The 18998-nt window shown below is 39.6% G+C and overlaps 1 protein-coding gene across 3 annotated transcripts in view; it reads left to right on the top strand.

Annotated features, from left to right (window-relative positions):
- brinp1 (bone morphogenetic protein/retinoic acid inducible neural-specific 1) overlaps nt 1-18998 on the top strand; it is a 668396-nt gene that overhangs the window by 139617 nt on the left and 509781 nt on the right. The gene's annotated exons all lie outside the window — the stretch shown is intronic.

Genomic DNA, 18998 nt, shown 5'->3' with positions numbered 1-18998 from the left:
TCCCAATTTAATGAATTTCTGTCTTTTCTTTATTCCAAAAAAATGTGAAAGCTTTGCCTGCATCTTTAAACTGAAGTAAATCTTAAGGGCATGAAATGAGGCATCTTCAGTTAAGCTCAGAACTTTTCATTACATTTATATATGGGTGGCATTGTGGATAGTGCTGTTAGCTCAAAGATTCAGAGTTCTGGGTTTGAATCCTGTGCTTTGACATTATTTCTGTGGTATCAGTACATTTTTGTCATATGTGCTTTGGTTTTCCTTCTGGGTATTTCTGCTTTCTTTCCCATGTCCCTAAAGACGTGTTAGTCAAGTTAACTGACAGCTTCACATTGGTTCTGTGGGAGTGAGTGTGGTGTCTTCATGTGCGTGTAGAGCCTGTGATGGATGGCTATCGTGTCCAGAGTTGTTTCCCACTTTGTGCACAGCATAGTCAATTATACTCCAGCTATCCCTGACCATAAATTGGATTAAGTGGTTTTGATATACAGTAATCCCTCGCTATATCGCGCTTCGCCTTTCGCGGCTTCACTCCATCGCGGATTTTATATGTAAGCATATTTAAATATATATCACGGATTTTTCGCTGCTTCGCGGGTTTCTGCGGACAGTGGGTCTTTTAATTTCTGGTACATGCTTCCTCAGTTGGTTTGCCCAGTTGATTTCATACAAGGGACGCTATTGGCAGATGGCTGAGAAGCTACCCAGCTTACTTTTCTCTCTCTCTTGCGCTGACTTTCTCTGATCCTGACGTAGGGGGATTGAGCAGGGGGGCTGTTCGCACACCTAGACGATACGGAAGCTCGTCTAAAAATGCTGAAAGTTTATCTTCACGTTGCTATCTTTTGTGCAGCTGCTTCCTGAAAGGACATGCTGCACGGTGCTTCGCATACTTAAAAGCACAAAGGGCACGTATTGATTTTTTTATCTATCTCTCTCTATCTCTCTCTCTCTCTCTCTGTCTCTGCTCCTGACGGAGGGGGTGTGAGCTGCCGCCTTCAACAGCTTTGTGCCGCGGTGCTTCGCATACTTAAAAGGCAAGCAGCCCTATTGATTTGTTTGCTCCTTTGAAGAGGAAGATATGTTTGCATTCTTTTAATTGTGAGACAGAACTGTCATCTCTGTCTTGTCATGGAGCACAGTTTAAACTTTTGAAAAAGAGACAAATGTTTGTTTGCAGTGTTTGAATAATGTTCCTGTCTCTCTACAACCTCCTGTGTTTCTGCGCAAATCTGTGACCCAAGCATGACAATATAAAAATAACCATATAAGCATATGGTTTCTACTTCCCGGATTTTCTTATTTCGCGGGTGGCTCTGGAACGCAACCCCCGCGATGGAGGAGGGATTACTGTAGTATTTAATTAGTGTGTAAAAATCGTATAAATCACAGCACAATTGATGCTACATATAGAAGGCAACAAAGGCCATATCAGATACTGTAGTTCAAACCTTCTTTGTTAGCAGGTAAAGTGCTAAATATATGCTGCTTTTACATAGAAGACACACATCACCAGGCTGCTTGCTGTAGTTCAGTAGTCAGCATGTTTCTAAGACAGTTTCCTGCTTAGGTTTGTAATTTGAAAGAAGAAAAATGGCAGGTGCTGTTATCAGAACATACAGTATAAATGATAACCTCTTTCTTGCAGGCATGTGACTGTGTGGTGATGCGACACGTAATGATTAACTGCTGAATACCAATGAAGGTGGGAAAAAAAATTAACTAAATATATCCAAAAGGTTACATTCCTAGGCACGGCGCTCAACTCAACAGAATATACTGCAACATTTCTCTGTTGAAGTGTAAAAATGAATTAAATGCTAAAGTCTGACAGTTCAGGTGCATGAAAAAAATAAAGGTGTGGTGCAGAGCTCAATAAAGATAATAAATTCAGGCAATTTATCTGTCTCTTGCAGTCTATTGCTGGAAGACATAAAATAACAATATTTTCAAACCCACTTAATTCAATTTAAAGCTGAAGGGTGCAATTTAGACAATTTTAAATTTAAAGACCACGAGTGAAAGGGACAGTAATCTAATACTTTAGACCCTTCTCCCTTTTCTACCAGCAAACCCAGTGTGATAGGGTGGCCAGGGGGGAAGATAGATAGATAGATAGATAGATAGATAGATAGATAGATAGATAGATAGATAGATAGATAGATAGATAGATAGATAGATAGATAGATAGATAGATAGATAGAAAAGGCATTATATTATAGACAGATAAATAGATAGTACTTTACTTGTCCCAAGCTAAAAGTTAGCTTAAATAATATAGAAATATTACACAACAAAAAAACAGCAACCCTTAAAACCCACTGATGAATTACCAAAAAGAAGAAAAAACATCAGACAGCAGCCACAGGAAAAAATTATAAAGACGTATTGCCATGGGAATGAAGGAGGTACAGTAGCATTTCTTGACATATGTCTGTTGAATTTTGAAGTGTCCTCAATGCTAGTGTGTCAGAGAGGGGATGAACAGCGTTGTATGTAATGGCCATCAGTTTTGTCTTCATTCTCTCCTTCACTACTACCTCCAAAGGGTCCAGAGTGTGTCCCATAACTAAGCCTGCCTACTGAATCAGCTTGTTGATTTTACTGTCCCAACACACAACAGCATAGAAAATTGCACTAGCCATCATAGAATTCTAGAAGATGTGAAGAATGTCACTACCCACATTAAAGGAATGCAGTCTCCTAATGAAAAAGAATCTGCTGTGTTCTTACTTATTCCACAGTGTTAAGAGACCATTCCAGCCTGTCATTCATTGGGACCACAAGTACTTGCAGTTTTGTATCACCTGCACATCTACTCTCTTAACAGTGACTGGACATAGAGGTCCTTTCTGCGGCAAAAGTCAACTATTAGTTCCTTAGTTTTGCTGATGTTAGGTTTCAGACAATGCTCTTTGCACCATGAAACAAAGTTCTCCACTTGACTCTGTGGTGGACGGCCAGAGCCTTTACCTATCCCGGACGACTATAGTATGTCGATCCGGAAGAGAAATGATCTTGCAAATACTCTCTCCCCCAGTCCTTCCATAATCAGTGCATCCTGGCTGGGTAAGGGCTCTGGCCGTCCGCCACAACTCCTATACTCTATCTCATCCACCTTGTCATTACACCCCATGAGTACAGAATTATCAGAGAGTTTCTGCAAGTGACATGACATGATGTTGTACTTCTAATCCAAGGTGTGTAGGATAGATAGAAAATGTGACAGAGCTTCTCCTTTGGTGCAGCAGTATTGTTCACATCCACATCAGAGACAGAGTTCTTGAGCCTCACAAACTGTGGTCTGCCCAACAGAAGTCCATTATACAGGACAGCAAAGGCTCATCTGCCTGCACATCTCTGAGATTACACATTAACAGAGATAACTGGACGGTACTGAAAGCACTGGAGAAGTCAAAAAACGTAGTCCTCACAGTGCTGCCAGCTTTGTTCAGGTGAGACTAAACCTTGTGGAGCAGAGAGATAATTGCATTTTCCACTCCAGTCTTTATCTGATAGGAAAACTGCAGTGCAGTGAAGTGGTCTTGCACAAGAGGATTCATATAGTCCTAGACCAGCCTCTCAATGGTCTCCATGAAGTGGGGTTTAAGTGTCACTGTTTTGTAGACATTGAGTGAAGAGGTGCCTTCCTTCTTTAGAACAGGAATGATACAGGATGTTTTCCACATGTGGCAGCAGTTCCTAGTGTCAGTCTGAACAGGTAGAAGAGGACACCACAAAGTTGGTTAGGAGAGGTCTTAAGTACTCAAGGACTGACTCCATCAATTTTTCCTGTGCATTGCCTAATCAGTTGTCTCCTTAGTTATGGACAATCCACACTGATGATCAAAGGAGGATTATCACTGGCCATACCAGTTAAAGTGGGAGGAATACAAAACATACAAAAAAGTGTGGAGGAGATTGGCTATTGGAAGAAGATGTCAATGGGAGGCAAAAATCGGGTATTTACTTTGTCCACATTAATTGGGAAAATTATATCCAGTAATCTCCAACTGGTCGTGATCAGCAAAGGCTTGTCCCTTTATGGGAAAGGGCAGATTCAATTCTGTTTATTTTTTACTGTATATAGTGCTTCACTGAGTACACGGTCAGGGTGCTGTAACAAGTTTACTGGTAATATACAAATAACAAATATTCACAAATTACATGCTGTACAGATTCTGTTAAACATACCCTAAAACAGAGTAATTTCAAGTTGATTAAAATAAACAGATCTTGACAATATAAGTCTGTTATGTTTTACTTGTGATATGGTCAGTTGACAGTTGGGGAGAGGAAGACAAAAACTTTAGTTAGCACCATTCCTTAAGAAAATAAAACTTGTCCACGGTGGGTTTTAACAGAAAGACATAGACAAAATAAGGTGAATATCACCAAGAGAAAAGTTTGGGGCTTCAGTCGGGAGATAAAATGAAATTGTGGCAAATAGAACATTGTGTAATTTAAAAAAAAGCAAAATGATGCCTTCTCTTAGTGCGTACGATGAATAGCTGAAGATGCCTGACTGTCTCAGTCTCAAGCGCTTCTGGTCAAATGACACTGGCTTGTTGGTTTTTTCCCATTCCTTTTCATACTGGCTTGGAGAAAGAGGCAGAACTTGAGGTGGAGCAGAAATGATGCCATTCTTAATCTAACTGGCGTTTCTGCATGCTAGAGAGTTAAACAGAAGCTCTGTGAATGTATTTGTCACCCTGTTAGTACACTCCCGGGTAAAAGAGTCACCAATTCTGTGTGTGCAACAAAACACAGCAATAGTTCTGAAGATCTGGACTAACTAGATAACCCCATCCAGGACATCATTATTCTCAAACCCAAGGCTCCTAGTATCTCTTTGCAGAATAGTATTGTGACACCGGGGGGATACTGAGAAGCAAAACAGAATAGAGAATGGTTAGTAACAGTTTATGATAATTGTCAAATAAGATGCAGTTCTGGAGACCTGATCCTTTTTGAAGTTTCAGGGATTAAGAAACAGCAGGAGCCACTAGAGGTGTTTCTAACTTGCATTCCCAGTATTCACCTCTGATCCTGAAGTATTTCTGAGACATGGCTGAAATCAACTTTGACAAAAAATGTAGAGCCTCCTCAAACCAGGGACAATGGAAAGATTGGACTGGGGATAAAGGCTCAACTGGCAGGAGAAGAATGAGACACAGACAGAGGGAAACATCAAATGAGTCATGAGTTGAGGAAAAAAGTTCTTAGGTTTACTTTTGTGGTGGGCTAACCACTTCACAAGGTCAATAGCCATACAGTACCTACATAGAGAAGGTTCGGTTTATCTTGTGTTTCCTTTAGCACTTTGTTTTTCTCCCTAGTTTAACCCACCATTGTGTCCTTTACTAAGCATGATAGTTTTGACAGGTTAAGCCTTTTTTGTGTTATACTGGGTAATGATGACTAACCAGATACACCATAACAGTTTGTGTTCTCCGTAAAACTGTTGATTGTTGCACACTGTTTCCAAATTGACAGCCATTGGTTTGTGTTGTCCTTTCTTCAAATGCCAGACTGCCTACTTTACATGATATTCTGTCCTCTTTGACTTGCAGGCTGTGATGGACATCCCTTGTTCAGGGTTGTTGGCTGCATAGCCTTATTCTGCCAGGGCAGACTCAATGTTCTTGAATTAAAATAAGTGGTGTCAGAAAATGAAAGAATCAGCAGTTCCAAATAAAAAGTAATATAGTGGAAAATTATATTTATTTATACACTAAAAGGGATTCACACTCCTCTTACTATGGTCAGCAATCACACCGGGAGGGCTTTAGTCACCATGTTGTTCAGGGGCTTTGAGCACTCCATAGCCTCTGGCTTACACTGTCATTTGCTGTGGCATCGACAGATTATATATATATATATATATATATATATATATATATATATATATATATATATATATATATACACATTGAGTGCCCACTTTATGTAGATCCACCTGCTCTTTCCAGCGTCATACGGTATATTGTTTGAAATTGGTAGGCAGGTAGAAATTGTCCATACTTGTGTATTTGTGTAATTCTGAGGAAGTCTAAGAATTTAGGACAGCTTTGAGCACATTGTAGTAGTAAGCATCAGACACATCTGTATGAGAAACACTGCCTGGATTTTGACACCTAACAATGTCTTGGCTTCACCAAGAACAGGCTGCCATTCAAATAAAACATCCATCCAGCTGGTTCTGTGTTTTGAATCATATTTTTGAGGAAGTCGGCCAAATGAGGCTGACACAGTATATGAATTGTAACAGATATCAAATTGTAGCAGAGTACAATAAAGCTGCTGAAATAGGCACATCAGAACACACAAATCATTTCAGCTTATCACAGATGTGATATGGCAGCCGATGACTCAGCTGAATTCAGTTAACTCTTAGAAAAAACAAGAAAGTATGATTAAAGTTGGCAAAAGAACACAAATGCTGTCTATTGCTGGTGCATAGGAGTCATCTAATCTGATTAATCCCAACCTCTGATGATTCACACAGATGGGAAGACCAGGACACAGCAAACACCATGAATCCATTTTGTCAGGTATCAACATGGCAAGCAGGTGAGGAGGTTTGTTTTCTTGGTACACATTGGGTTCTTGAAGAACATTCAAATGCCACATTATCACCAATCAGATACATAATTTCCTGGCAGTAATATACTCTGATGTAACGTTTTCACCTTTTTTATCCTTCATACTACAAGGCAAAGAAAATCCTAAACTGCTAAAAGGAACATCTAACACTATAACCTTCCAGTCACCAGGCCTTAATCTAACTGAACATCTGTGGGATGAGCAATTCTCAATAAAGATCCACTATGAGCTAACTATGGGACATTTTGCATTCAGCCACAATTCCGGTCCCTTTAACTGTCATGATTTGCATTTATGTTTTCTTGTTCTAAAGTAGTCTAAGCAATGTAAATGAATGTGATGGACTCCATGGTGTTGGCACCCCAACCGTTCTTCAATATTCACCATTGGTTGAATGCACTACAGCACACACCTGTGAATCTGTTGTTGTTCACTGAATTGGACACGCTGGCCTCTCTGACAAATGTTGCCATGCGCTGCAAGTCCTCCAGGCTGCTGTACAGCCTCTGCTTCACTGGTGTCTCCTACGCTCAAATCTGATGCCTCTGGGTATTGTATAATGGACAGTCTTGCAGCAGATGTACTGTTGTCTGGCTGGTTTTCTGGCAGGGGCACTGATCTGACTGACCAATCCAAATATTGGTGTACAACTGGTAATTCAGGCAGTTGTGGCCTTTCTACCACATGAAGGTGGCCAGAAGCTGTAACCTTGTCAGTAGATGGTATGGGTCATTTCTGATGTAATGTGGGTGCTGGTGCAACCACTTTTGTGTGTTGTTATGCCTTGATGATGACCTTGGCTTCTTTGAATGTAGTGGATTTGTCTTCCTGCTCTTTAGTAGATCCTTCCTTTGCTAGAGTGTCAGCGGCTCTGCTGTCTTGTGCATTGCAGTTGGAAGGAATCCACTACAGGACGATTGTGTGAGCTCTGCAAAGGGAAATGACAGCAATGGGCTAGGTGTTTAGTTTTCAGGACTTGCAAGACCAACAGGGTGTCTATAAAGAAGATGGCAGGTGTCAGAGCTATTCTTGAAATGGGCTGCTCCAGTCTGGCTGGCCACTACTTCAGCCTTGAAGATGGTGGAGTACAGATCAAGCAAGGGAGAGACTTTTCTTCTACACCGGGGTATTTGAGGATGATTCTGCCAGCACTGTATTTCATTGCCTGTTCAGCTGAGCCATCTGTGTAGACATGAGTCTGGTTATCTTGAGTGTAGCTGTTCTGGATGTATTCCAACTCCAATGAATGACTGGTTACACACATCAACGTTTGTGGCTACAGCGCCTCCACTTCTGGAAATCTCACCACTACTATGTTCCATTATCATGCACTACATCAAGATACATTACAACTGAGATTAGAAATTACAAGGAACCCAAATTTAAATGGATCGTGCTCTAACTGGTTACTACAGGCCCATTCCATTTTAAAGGTGCCTTAATAACATAAAATGAATAGCTTTCTTTGCTGCTATGCCTTTTTACAGGAACTCTTCAGGTCTTTTCTACCAAGCGCATTACGATAACCATCTCGACAGACTCCCTACTTCATGTGTAAATTAGACTGCCTTCCCAATTTAAAATTAATGCAAGTTCCCAGCTTGTATTTCCTCCATCTTCTTGGGTAAGCAGTAGTATATCAGACACCTCTACCAGCTGCCACTGAGGTAGAAGAGCCTCAGCCCTTCTATTAAAGGGGCTGTAATTCCACCTCTCTGTCTGGGAGAGTGACACTTCTGTGCAGCATGCAGCCCCACTCCAATTGTTTTTGCCCTGTCAAATCCCAGTTGTCTGTACCTCTTTGACTGGCTGTTTCCTCATGTGCTGCTTTGAGGCTTCTCATTATTTCTCTAAAGGACATTTCAACTAGTTCCTTCAATTCTCAATTGCAGAGCAGATCATCAAGCTCCTTCAGGGTTCAATGACTTTGATCTCCAGGTGCTGAACAAGCTGACAGCATTTCTAAACATATTCCGCCTGGATATGCGCATCCTCCAAGCCCCACTTCTTGTAAACACTTGCCTGCAGCACTTCAGTTGTTATTTTTATTACTGTTATAGTAGAATCTTTCATCCTTTTTCTGACTTTGTTCAGTACAGAGTTGTGGGGAGGTGAAATAATATAATATAATATAATATAATATAATATAATATAATATAATATAATATAATATAATATAATATAATATAATATAATATAATGTATGCAGTAAAGCAGGAGGTCAAAAAGTTGAAAGTGCACTTTAGAGAAGAATTAAGCAATCATAGTAGACTCATCACTGTCAGTGTGCAGAAGCACATAAGAAGACTAATAGAATGTTGGGCTGCATAACACGGGCCTTTGTGTGTAAATCTGAGGGGGGCATTCTTAAGCCAGACAACACACCAGTGAGGTCTCATCTGGTCTGTTATGTGCATGTTCAGTAAGATATAGCAGCACTTGAACAAGTCCACGACTACAGGATGTGAGCTACAAGGAAAGGCAGAAGAATTGGAATCTTTTTAGTTTTAGAATGCAGAGGTACAAAACATACAATGAATTTAGAAAGTATTCATACCATTCTACTTTTTGAACATTTTGCTATGTTGCAGCCTTGTGCTAAAATCATTTAAATAAACTTTTTCCCCCATATCAAAAAAAAAAAAAAACTTAAAACCATGGAATGATAAAGTGAGAACAAGATTTTAGAAATGTTTGCAAATGTATTAAAAGTAAAAAGCTGGCATATCACATCGACGTAAGTGTTTGGACCCATTACTCCGTACTTAGCTAAAGGCCCTTTAGCAACTATTACAGCACAGTGTCTTCTTGGGTTGGACACAAGTTTGTACACTTGGATCTGGGAATTTTCTGTCATTCTTTTCTGCAGATTCTACCGAGCTCCATCAGGATGAATGGAGACCGTTGGTGGCAGCTATTTTCTATGATGGGCCAAACAGGCCATAAATCATATATTTCTGTGTGTAATCTATTGGTTTACGTGTGAACACTATTGGTTTATGAATATTTACTATCGTTTTGCGTGCGTACAATACTGGTTTCATTCATATGAACTATATTGGTTCGTGTCCGTATATTATCAGTTTGTGCGTGAACTATATCCGTTTGTACGTGCATATTGCTGGTTTGCATATGAACTATATTGATTTGCGTGTGTATATCACCGGTTCCAGTACGTTTGTGAGTGAACTGCATTGGTTTACAATTGCATGTTACCGGTTTGCGTATGAACACTATTGGCTTGCGTTCTGTGTCGGTCTAACAATGGATTTGTGTATGCACTATATTGGTTTCATGCACATCTTATACTGGTTTCATGTGGATAACCTGTCGATTTTGGCTGTATGTGTGTACTATGTCGGTTTTGCGTATGAAACATATTGGTTATGCGTGCACACCCTATCGCAACTCTGTGTATGAAATATATCGGTTCTGCATGCAAACTATATTGGTTGTTCACATGATCTTCATCGCAAATGGGCGGGGCAAGAAACAGGAACTCAAGGGCCGGTAGAGTCATGGAGTGTAAAGAGAAGTGGCTAGGAGACGCATCTGCGTTTAAACGGCACCATATATATTTTTCCGCACAATACGTTTGCGAAAGGACTTGGTGGTAATTATTACTTTATAACAGAATCTACTCTTGAGTCTGTAATGAACGCAAGGCTGAAGTTAGGTATGTATTTGGCCATCTTCTTATTCGCTTATAGAATCATGTTTGCTCGCACCCAGCCACAGTACTTTTTCACACAACTTTTGAAACCAGTTATTTATTCTGAAGGCAAAATAGTCTACATTTACTAACTCCTTTATCCAACATACAACATTTAGATACTACTGGTTACATTTGCCCAGTGCCCCCTGCGCCACACAGACAGGTGAAGTGAATGGTCACATAGTGTCATTATCAGGACTTGAACCCATGAACTCAGAGTTTAAAATTGCAGTCTTAACCACTACGCCACAATGTTTGCACATCTACAACGTGTATATTATTTGGCATAATATAAACTTGTCCAGGACAAATTCCATTGTTAAAGTTGAGTTTAACATTCTCATCCCGTTCAAGTTCAAAATCTGGAATATTTATTTTTTCAAATAATGGATCAGTTTGCGGATTAATATACACACTGTAGAATATTTTGCCTTGCTTTTAATATAGAAGAAGAAGCTGGTTTGTGAATAAGTAACTGCAAGCTTATACTGGATGTAGCTAGGAGTTAATAAAAAGGCAGCTGAATGTGCGCCAAACCTAAAGATAATTACCACCAAACCCTTTCACAAACATACAGTGACGTACAAATGTATTCAAGCTGTCATAATTTTCTTTAAGACAAAAGATTTGTACACATTTATTCATTCAGCATTTTTTCTTATGCTCTAACATAACATTTCCAAAGTCAAAATAAACCATTTTATGTAGACATTTAATTGAAGAAGAAAATCTCCAAAGTTAGTGTTTGCATAAGTATTTAAACCTCTACTTTGGAAACTCCAGGTTTACACCAATGACAAATTATTTACAAAGTTGGCAGTCATTTGACAGTCATAATTAAACATAATGAGGTGCTACTTGTGAGTTCTTTCTTTCTCTCTGGATATAAAAAGCCCCCTTCATAGGGGTCATAGTCTTTGCTGGACAGTCACTGAAAAATGAAGAGAGAGGAGCATTCTGCTGATGTGAGAAGCAAAGTTATTGAAATGCACAAGGTAGCAGGAAATGACTATAAAAATATCAAGAGTTTGAATGTCCCATTGCACACTGCTGGATCCATCATCAGAAAGTGGAAGGTTCATCACAGCACCCTGACTCTTACTGGAACAGGCCGTCCCTCAAAACTGAACATCAGAGTCAGACATCAACTGGTGAGAGAGGAGACTAGAAATCCAATCGTCACTCTCAGATGTTTTCAATGCTTTTTGGCTGAAACCGGAGTGAAGGTGCAGGGGTCCACTTTGCTCGTTCAGCCTTCCCTCAACCCTGTCCAGTCTCCCAGTCCCTGTTGCTGAAAAGCAATGATGATGAACAGATGATGAGTGATACTTGTCCGCCCATTCCCCAGAGAGATGATGCTAATCTTGGTTTCATCAGACCAGAAAATCTTGTTTCTCACAGTCTGAGAGTCCTTAAGGTGCCTTTATGCAAACTTCAAGTGGGCTTCCATGTATCTTTTACTAAGTGGAGTCTTCTGTCTGGCCACAATGTTCCAGTGATGGTTATCCTTCTTCTAGTTTCTCCCATCCCTGACTCAGATCCTCTAAGGCTCAGCCAGAGTGACCATTGGGTTCTTGGTCATATTCTGTTACCATGGCTCCTTTCCCATGAGTGTTCAGATTCAAAAGACTCATGATTGTTCCAGACTTATTCCATTTAAGATTAATGAAAGCAACTGTACTCTTGGTACCCTTTAATGCTGCAGGGATTTCTTAAAGCCTTACCCAGATGTGTGTCTCGACACTGTAGTGGTCCGGTGCCACTCAGATTCATACTGTCAATGGGACGGTGGTTTATTTATTTTTTCGGCAGGGATTCCAGGAACGCACCCAGTCTTGGCCCGACCCGCACACACTCATAGACAGTAACACGAAACAAACAAATGAAGAAATAATATAGTAAATGGAAAATCAAATAGAAACATCAAAAATCAGACCACCCTCCCCTTCCTCTTTGGCAATACAATTTTAATACAACATTCAACCACGACAATAAACGCTCATGACAATCTCCTTATACAATTCCAATGTGGCAGAAATGGATGAAATGTTATGGTGTAAAGATGACGATGATGATCATGGGAACAGCTTCCGTAATAAATTAATTAAACAGTCCTACCGGTAGTCCTGAGCAGTGAGGGGTGAGATTTGCAAGAGCGCTTCCTCTGAAGACGCACAATGACTAATCCACCACTATTCAACCGACAGGCAGACACGAGACAGTCCATCCATCCCAGGGCACAAATGACTTTACAGTGGTTAACGTGGGACGGGACACACGGGTTACACAGAAACACAGATCTCTCTTGCTGCTTCGCCTGCCCCTTTTCAAGTTTCCCACTGGCCTTTCTTGTCTCCAGCAGCCCCTGTGCTAATTTCAGACATCCAATGAGGGCAATCCCCTTTGGGGATGCTGGGAGATGGAGCAATCCTGCAGTAACACTGCTACAACACGATCTCATCTTTAAGCTCTACAGATAATTTCTTCACCCTTGTTACTGTGTTTTTTGCTCTGATACACATTTTCAACTGTGAGACCTTCTATAGGTGCAGTGGGCTGGCGTCCTGCCCGGGGGATTTGTTCCTGCCTTACGCCCTGTGTTGGCTGGGATTGGCTCCAGCAGACCCTGTGTTAGGATATAGCGGGTTGGATAATGGATGGTTGGATGGACCTTCTATAGACAAGTGCATGTCTTTCCTAATCGTGATCAATTAAATGAATTGGTTACAGGTAAACTCCTAAAAATGTAGAAATATCTTAATGGTGATCAATGGAATGATATTCGCCTGAGCTAAATTTAAAGTGTCATAGCAAAGGGTCTGAATACTTGTGCGAATGTGATATTTTAGTTTTTTTTATTATTAATAAATTTTCAAAACTGTTCAAAATCCTGTTTTCGCTTTGTCACTCTGGGGTATTGAGTGTTTCTTGATGTGAGAAAAATATATTTAAATGATTTTAGCACAAGGCTGCAAAAGAGCAAATTAGTAAAAAAGTTAAGATGTCTCAATACTTTCTGAATCCACTGCACATGATAAAAGTGTTCAGAATTATGAAGGGGAATTAGTACAGCAAGTACCAGCGGCCACTTTAAAATGACTATAACACAGTGTGAGAGATTTCGGTCTCCGTGACCCCTTGAACCCTCTGAGCAGACGTCAGACACCATATAAAAGTCCAAATATAACTTTTATTTAGACTTATATGTGCACCAAGCACCCTATACACTACAACACTCATATAAGTAATCAATAATCAATAAATCAATACACAATACCACCACTCCCAGACACGTCGCCACCCTACCTCCCAGCTCAGCTCGGTGTACTGGGCTTTCCCATTGTCCTTTATACTCCCTGACCCGGAAGTGGTTCCTGGTACAACCCACAAGTCCTTATTCCTCCCGGGTCAGGGTAAACAGTCCTTTTCTTCACCCCGGAAGTACATCGTTTTCTCCTGTCCTGGGATTATGACGTACTTCCGGGTTATAGGGCATATAAGAGTCCCCGGGTTTCCCTACAGCGACTTCTGGTGGTCCCCAAGGCATCCAGCAGGGCTGTGCATAAAAACTACATAGTCCATGAGTCCCTGCTGGAACTCGGGGCATGTCCATGCTGCAGGGAAAGCTCCACCTAGCGGCCTGGGGGTATTGGCCGGAATGACAAGCTGGCCACAAATCACAACAGGCACACAGATGGAAACTGGCTAAGTGTACATTTTGCTCAAACTTTGAAATGCCTTTCGCCGCTCAGACAATCATAGACATGTGGTATAAGTTACCATGTAGACTACTAGACAGCGGAGACCTTTAAGTCTCAATATATTTTTTTGCAGAATGTAAATAAACAGAGATTGATGAGCTATGTTGGAATCATTGTTCTCTTGTTATTATTTATCAATTGCTAGCTATTTGGAAAATAAGAAGTTATAACATTATTTGATACGTTAGTTATAAACAGAATTCTAAGCCGTCCATTATTCCAGTTAACTCTGCCAAGTTTTAACCTTAAAAGTATCTCCTTGTTTACTCAAGTGAGCCATCCTAACTAACTGGTACAATTTTTTTAACAAAAACAAGAAAGTCAGACATTTTCTGTAGTGGATTTAGTTATTACTTAATAGTTGAGCAAATAAGCCAACCTACATTTAAGGTTCTTCAAAAGGATTAGCAGAGCACAAGAATGCAACTGCTACAGGCCTGCCTTGAACCAAATTTATGATCACATGACCCCTCTACACAGCTCAACAGTTAATTTTAAAAGATCATCAACATGTCAGAATATCTGTACTGTCATAATTTCTTTCAACTGTTCCTTGGCTTTTGAAAATTATTTGAGTATGCTGTTCAGGGTTTCCGAGGCCAAGAAATCTTGTGGTTATAGTCAACTTTTGCTTTCTTTTGTATTTAATATGGTTAAAAACAATTCTAATTCTCCAGTGGCACTATTTGTTCTCCTTTTGGACACTGTTATATTGTTGCGACGTGAAGTGTCATTGCTGGAAAGCAGTTCCCGTGGGTAATGATGTCACTAACACAAAGTTTTAAAAAGCCAGTACCACACATACTCAGTCATCCAAGAATTGGATTTGCCAAAATCCTTTGCACCATTTCATATTATTAGTCTTTGAATTTACTACTTATGACAATTTTTTTCTGCCCTCAGATCACAGGTTACAAAGTTGTGTTTCTTGCCTCTGGTCATGTGCATCCCTTCTTGGTTTTAACTTACTGCTCTGTTTTCTGATTTGATCTTTATTATTTAGATCCCAATTAAGAGCTGTATGTTACTTCTGATATCTCCATGCTATCTTTTGATTCAAATTTTTCTCAAAACTGCTATTGCCTTGCACAAGCAGTACAAGTATAAAGCCAACGACATCTTGAGTCGTCTAATTTTGCTGTTCTCACGGTCCTGAAGGCCTAGTTGAGAACTCTTTGAATTTTATTTTTGCTTTCTCATATTCACTTTATGGAACTCTCTCCTTCTGGGTCTGTTTGGGAGTATCCACCAACTGTTACAGTTCAACCTGACAAAGACAGATCTTCTTGTTATCCCAGCTTATCCGTCAATTCAGCACCCCATCTGTGTTCAGCTTGGCTCACTATTGCTAACAGCTGCTAAGTGTGTATGTAATCTAAGTCTGTAAAAATAAGTAACAAGAATATCATAAAGAGTTGGGACCCAACTGGGTAATGTCTCATTGACCCATCCTTACGAAGTGCAGACATGGGGTGTTGATCGATGGCCAGCTGTCCTTCAGGGACCATGTTGCTACTGTCTCTTTGTACCTCTCAGATTCATCTTATGCAACTATTCTGCCCTCGCGATTGCATATCCGTGCAAAGCTAGACAGATAGCGAACAATAACTCAAGTAAACTCGTTTCTTGTTCAGAGTGAGGTTTTTACTGTTAAATCTTTCATTCTTGACTGTAAAACTACAAAACACAATACAAAGGGTGCTTTCAGTACAATGTTCACACCAAACAATCAATTAATAGAGAAATGCATATAAAAATTTAATTAACTGTAACAAATAAACATCATAACTAACATTCATAAAATAATTATTTTAAAAGAGAGACTTACAGGCATATTTTTGCCAAGGCTTAACGTGGAAGAACTGATGTCATGAACAGCGTTCAGAACTTCACTAAACTGCTTTACAAGAAAGGTAAACTGAACAACTCGACAATGTTAATACTTAAAATGATCGCTAGGTGGCGAGCCTTAAATAAAGTGTAAACAGAATAGCAACATACACAAGATTAGACCATATCTGACAAAGTATGCAGTGCTTTGGCCTTGTTACATCTGGACTACTGTAACTCTTTGCTGGCAGGAGTTGTAGCACACGTTTGGTGATTATGTTCTGTCTAGTTGATATTAGCTGTTGGGCTTGTGTAACCTAGCGTTTCACTGAGTTAATCAGTTGTGGTGATCAGTTTTGTAACCTTGCCCTGTAACGTTTGCTCTCAAATAGTGACTGATGTTTATTTGAGTATGTTGACCACTTTTGTAAGTTGCTTTGGATAAAAGCATCTGCTGAGTAAATAAATGTAAATGTAAAATGTAAACTGAAGTCAAAGAATCCACTTCTTCACTTTTTCATTCTAGAACTGCCCTTCAATGATTAACTTTCTGAGGCCGACCCTTACATCTTTTCCTGACTTGCAGGTCTCATATTCCAATTGATTTCCCTTTATCAACTTTCTTATAGTCCTGTCCAAGTTCCTCCTCGTGTCAATTGCTACTAATTATTCTATGTTTTTCATTTCGTTTGATGTTTTGAGTTTATACTTTTAATAGAGTATTGTAACCTCCTTTGTTCTATAAAGCACCTTGTGAAAGTGCATGCTCTTGTTGGAGATACAAGAATATTGGCTTTATGAATGATCCACCCACAGGTGTCTCAAGGAAGGACATCTTTGTCAGCCCCTCTGTCAAAGCCCCTTTGACGTAAAGTCAAATATACATATTAAATGTGAAAAGAGAATGAATGAGGACTTTTTCTGAAGCTGTTACATTAAGGGTAATAGCAGAAGTAAAATGAACTAGCCAGAATGAGCTAAAAGAGAGGCCAGCAGTGAACTGCGTTCTTAATCATGTCTGCCACGGTCCCATGTGTAACATTAGACTAAAGAACTGCATGATCTTTGAGGAGGAATAAAAATGAAAGCCCTTTTGATGAATTATCTATCAGAAGACGGTGGGAGGGGTACAGGCAAACACAGAATGATCCAGAGACTACCACACTGATTGCTTTTTAGTATAAGGTTAAAATCTGAAATATTTACTGGCATTTCTTGCCCATGTTTTTCCGAGCACAGTTTTATTTCCCAGTTGTTGTTCCTTTTTTTTATTAATATTTTCTTTTAGAGTAGTAAAAGCAATCATAAAACAAATTTTTCTTTTATCCTTCCTATTATTGACACTGGCCAGATCATTGTAAGAGTAACATTAAAATATGATGGAAATATCATCCACTGCCTTGTAAAAATGAATATTTGGAGATTACACGACCTGAAGCAGATTACAATGGAGAATTATTTCTTGTACTGTATTTGTGGGTCAAATGTTTTTCCCAATCAACAGAAGAGACACATAACTTATCAAGGAATCAGTTTATATTTCTATGTTAAACTGGCAAAACAGATGCAGTATAAACAATTATTTTACTTTTTTTAGTTGACTGTTAATTCTGAAGAGCAGCAACACATTATGTGAAACCTGAGCCTCCCTCACTAGAAGAATTGGCATTCTGAAATTGGAGGAAGGGATGCCAATAGGAAAAAAAACAAAAGACAGATAACGTTTCCAGAGGCTCTTATTTCATTTACTATAATAAAAAGTTTTGTTATACAAAAAAGTTGAAATGAAACGTTTAACAAGATATTAAAGAATCAAAGTGAGCTGTTAATATAACATTTCCATTTTCATTTATTCACTTAGCAGATGCTTTCATCCAAAGCGACTTTCAGGATGTTAATGTTAGCGGAATATCGTAGTACATTAATACAACGTAACACAATGTAAGAGAACATTCCTTAACCTGACTAAGTTCATTTCAGAGTTGGAAAGGGTCTGAGCTTTTCTAGTTTCATAAGGTACAAGATAGGAAACAACCTTGGACGGGGCAAAAATTAATCACCAGGCTCACTCATGCATACGCCCTAAACAAGGTCAGTTTAAAGTCACTGACTGACCCAGTGGCACATCGTTTGCATGTATTATAATTACTATAATACATCTGCAACATCAGGCCACATCTGGCAGAGCTTGCAGCACAACTCCTGTTTCCAGGCTTTGGTTTTTGGCACATCTGGATTACTGCAACTCTACCCTGGCAAAAGTACCAGCATATTTAACCAAGCTGCTGCAGATGTGTTCAAGCATGTCACTCCTCTTTTCACATCACTTTGTTGGTTCCCTGAAGCAACACATATTGAGTTCAAATCCATGATGCTTGCCTGCAGAGTAGTCAATGGGTGTGCACCTGTGTACAGAATATGGAGGTACTCATGAGGTCCTATGCTCCCTCATGCCTCACTCAGATCTGCTGATAAATCGTGTCTGGTGACGCCACCTCTGTGTAGAGCTCCTAGCTGGTGGAACGAACTGTCCATCTCCTTTTGAAATTCTGACTCCCTCAATGTGTTTAATACTCTCCTATTTGGTGACTTTCAGTATAACTCACAGTACCTGTTAGTTTTTCATACCGTCACCTAGGTAGTGTAACTGTTTGTATTTTTATTCTAAACTCTTTACTTGTGGTGATCAATGTTGTACCCTCGTCCTGTATCACTTATTCCCAAACAGTCCTCCTGACTGATGTTTACTCGTGTATGTTGACCCCTTTTTGTAAGTCACATTGCATAAAAGTGTCTGGTAAACAAATACATGTATTATTATAAGCTTTAGGAAAGAAAAAACTTAGAGTATGTGTCTACTGCATATGAATATTTGATGGATAATTGTGTACTTTTGCATATTTTGTGCTGGTACATAATATGACATAATATACTAGTATTAATTTATCCACTGCGGTGAGCTGGTGTACTGCCCGGTTTAGGTTTAGGTTTAGGTTTAGGTTTCTTTATTTAGTCATGTTTACACAAGGGGTTTACCTGGGGTTTGTTTCCTGCCTTGCACCCTGTGTTGGCTGGGATTGGCTCCA

This window comes from Erpetoichthys calabaricus, chromosome 9, assembly GCF_900747795.2.
Source record: "Erpetoichthys calabaricus chromosome 9, fErpCal1.3, whole genome shotgun sequence".
Classification (NCBI taxonomy): Eukaryota; Metazoa; Chordata; class Cladistia; order Polypteriformes; family Polypteridae; genus Erpetoichthys; species Erpetoichthys calabaricus.
This window is presented reverse-complemented; position numbering and strand designations above follow the sequence as displayed.